The sequence below is a fragment of the Limulus polyphemus genome, unplaced genomic scaffold (assembly GCF_000517525.1).
Source record: "Limulus polyphemus unplaced genomic scaffold, Limulus_polyphemus-2.1.2 Scaffold3713, whole genome shotgun sequence".
Lineage (NCBI taxonomy): Eukaryota > Metazoa > Arthropoda > Merostomata > Xiphosura > Limulidae > Limulus > Limulus polyphemus.
In genome coordinates this window covers 37,152-40,886 of record NW_013669323.1, presented here as the reverse complement: position 1 = coordinate 40,886, position 3,735 = coordinate 37,152, and the positions used below count along the sequence as shown (strand labels likewise).

General features: G+C 32.6%; 1 protein-coding gene across 1 annotated transcript in view; it reads left to right on the top strand.

Moving 5' to 3' along the window:
* The first annotated feature begins 2,515 nt into the window (after positions 1-2,515).
* The window catches only part of LOC106469895 (RNA-binding protein lark-like), a 32,392-nt gene continuing 31,172 nt past the window's right edge, over positions 2,516-3,735 (top strand). Inside the window, exon 1 of the mRNA XM_013930416.2 lies at positions 2,516-2,598. The gene's annotated coding sequence lies outside the window, so the exon portion shown is untranslated. The remainder of the gene's footprint in view (positions 2,599-3,735) is intronic.

Genomic DNA, 3,735 nt, shown 5'->3' with positions numbered 1-3,735 from the left:
GGACTAGCTCAATGATCCATCTATTGCTGTCCAGTTTGCATTTTGAACGTCTCAAACTGTTATAAATCTTTGAAGAACATTTCATGAATTAGGCATTATACTCATAACCTAATGTTAAACTTCTTTCCAGCCAACAATAAAAATAATATTTTTTCTTATGATAACAGTTATTATAATAAATGGCTTATATAGATATAAGACATAAAAAGACAGGAACTAACAGATCTTATGGGACAAAGTTCAGCTGTGAATACTCCATCTAGCCCAAGTGAGAAAATATGTCCATTTTTTTAGAAAAATCGCCCATGGGTCCACTTGTTGGTGGAAAACCTTGAAGTATGTTGACCAACACTATTTCCGCAACTACAATTGGTTGACGTAATTTGTTAATGAAAGGTGAATCCAGGAATAAAGAATAAAGAGGGGGTGAGGGGAACACTAAGTGGACATAATGTTCCAGAAGAGGAAAGCTAGAAGTTACCCTTACTGTAAGAAGCTTCTTTATGCCTCGTGATGTGTAGGTAATTGACATCAAGGAAAAGTGTGTATTGGGAATTGTCTTCATGTTGAAACATTGATGCGAGGATAAGCTAGCTTCAAATAGCTATTCCGTCTATGATTAGGAAATCCCTATGCACTACATGACAATCACTACACCAGAGGTTGAACTTCCAGTGAAGCAGCGATGGTGATCATTGCATTAAAAAAAAAGAGGAAATACTCATACCAGAAGTTATTAGTAATAATTCTTCATCTAGTTACTGAGACATAATGGAAACAAATACTAAGGCATGTTCCGAGGAATTAATTGTTGGAAGAGCTCTCATAGATGTGAAGAATAAATATATTGTACATGACTTTTTTAGGGAAAGACTTAAATTAGCTTGTGATAAAACGAAAGGTTGCTATGGTGTTAATACTGATAAAATTAGATTTCATCAAGTTGATATGGCATGGCTAAACATTTATCGTATCAAGAGAGGACAAACTCCAAAGTTAAGTAAGGTTTGGAAGGGTCATGTATTGTACTAAAGAGAATCAAGGATGTAGACTACAGAATTCAAAAGAATAGGCAATCCAAGTAAAAATATTCTACGAAGATTATCTTTTGAAGTACTTTGGTAAGATTACAGCCAACTGGGTAATTTTGGAAAAAAATTGGTAGTGTAAATCTGTTGAGGAGTCATTAGTTCTTGTCGAGACTGCTTCCAGAAGGTAAACTAAGAAGGAGCTACTTATGGATTCACTTGGCCACTATCTAGTAAGGATTCTCCTAATGACAACAAGGGATAAGGGACTATTCCATACCATTGGTCTCGGAAGAGAAAAACACGAGAAAGTCTTGGTGAATGGACAGGTTAGTGTTCTGTTTTATCTTTGTATTAGGATTGTTCAAGAGATTTCACTATTCAGGAAGGGGCAGTGTTGTAAGCTATATTTTTAATGATGCAGTTTAGGCGTTTAGGGAGTTGTGGGTTATGATGATGCCATTAAAATAGGCCTAGAACACCTAGAAAATTATAAAAGATTTGACAACAGAGTTTTATAGTAAATTTGATGGTAGATTATATATACGGGGTTCATTGAAGAATGAAAGAAAGGTTGTTAAAAAGGATACGTAACAAAAGAGCTGAGAGAGTTGTTTTCTCGTCAGTTGAGTAAATTAGTCAGTATTTGTATTTTTGGAACTGTGTTTAGGTACATCGAATATTGAGTTATTTTGTTCAAATAATTTGATTTTTACGTTAATGATGTGCAGTCAGCGTTATTTGTAACCGTGGCTTAAAAGTCACCACAGTGTTTAAGTATGTAAAATAGTGAAGGAAGAAATAAACTATTAAACGAACTAGACTTAGCCTAATTTCCCCAAATTATTTGAAAGAACCTACCTAATGAAAGAGCATCGTTACCACAATGGGATAAAGGGCCTGTGATATATTTTTCCTGTATTATGAACATATTAGAACAAGAGCGCACATGCTTAAGATTCGGATAAGACAGGCCAAAGCTAGGCGCCAGTTAAGTTTATTTTTCTAACAGGGTGATTGTTTTATGGAATGAGTTGCCGTCAGCAGTTGTGGGAGTCGGCTCTTTACAACAGATAAAAAGGGGAATTTCTAATTTTAAAAAAATAAAGTGTGAGTGAGCCAAATGGCCATTTGTTGTCTGCGTGTTATGTTAAATAATTAGACATAATTAAGGTATCTCAAAAATGTAAGATAGAACGAAATTTGGGATCTTTAATTTTTTTTTTTATGAGATACAAATATTAAAGCAAAGTTAAAGATCGTCATATGTTTCTACGAATATAATTTTTTTATATGCCTGTAATCGACATTGCTACATGTTAAAACAATTATTACCTAGCTCAAAAGTGCCTTTTTGTTATTTTCCCTACGGAACGCCTTGTTTGATTCGGTAACGCTGCAACTCAATTATTTTTATAGCTAATTACTATATATAATATTTATCAGCATTTATGTGAATATTTTAATACACGAGATGGCAAATTTTCACAAACGGCGGCGATTGTCCTTTTTTTGTGTTGTTACAGTGTTACTCGTAGTAGAGTGGCTGTCATTTGGTGTATGTAAATTGGTAAGCTATTTAGCGCAATAAATATACATTTGATATCACAATTTAATAAATAATGATATGAATAGATTAAGAAATAGATATTTGAAATATTTTAATTTTTTCACGTAGAAAGAGAATTAGCTACTCCTTTTACTTAGCTTCTGTTTTACGCTTAAGGTCGAAGTTAAGCCTAAAAAGCAACGAGTAATTTTATTGTTAAGATAACGTGACGACTAAGATTCGCTTATTTTCCATTGTTGTGGTTACATCTTGCACAAGTTACACGAGTTATATTTTACACAACGCACTGAAAATTTTCAAAAATAATATTTGATTAATACTGCTTAGAAGTTATGCAAATTTTCCCAGTCAAGCTTAACAAATGCCATTTTAATCGTTAGACTTTAGTTGAGAGTAAGACTAAGAAGAGTAAGAGCACTTTTAGTTTTAGTACTTTTACGTTTTCCAAGAAAAAAAAACAACAAAAATACTCTCTTTCTAAAGTCTTGTTGTAATAACACTAACAGATTTTCCATGTTAATTATTATATTTATGGTTATAGTGTGAATTATATTATCCACAATATACATGCAGCAGTTTCTTAGATTGGTTAAGAATTCTGTGTTAATACTCTACCTAATTTAAGTTGTAGGTTATGTTCAAAACCAGAAATAGTTTTGCAATTTACACATTTATTTTGCACTGCATATTACCGAAGATCTGATTCTTGAATGATTTTGCTCATTGTTGCTTATGTGGTTTGGGAACAGAAAATCCCAAAATTATTTTCACTTAGCCATAGGGGATTGGGTACTCCTTTGATATGTTATGATTCCATTGCAATTTTGATCCAGATTGTGTTTGTTTTGTAAATTTTCTACCTTTATTCATTTTTCTGTTGTAGTTTCTTATCAGCTACTTGATGTAGTCAGATTTTCTAAACTTTTGATTAGTTTCTGTCACTAATATGAAATATGGTTGTGCAACAAACTCCATTTTCTACTAAACTAAAGGATGGTATAGAGAACTTGTGGTTCCCAACTATACACCTGGAAAAAAGTTAAGCACCCCCAAATATTTTCAGGATTGCTTATTGAAAATAAGGTTTAATTTTCATGATGTTGAGCAATGTTCATAATTTCAAACATAATTAAAAGG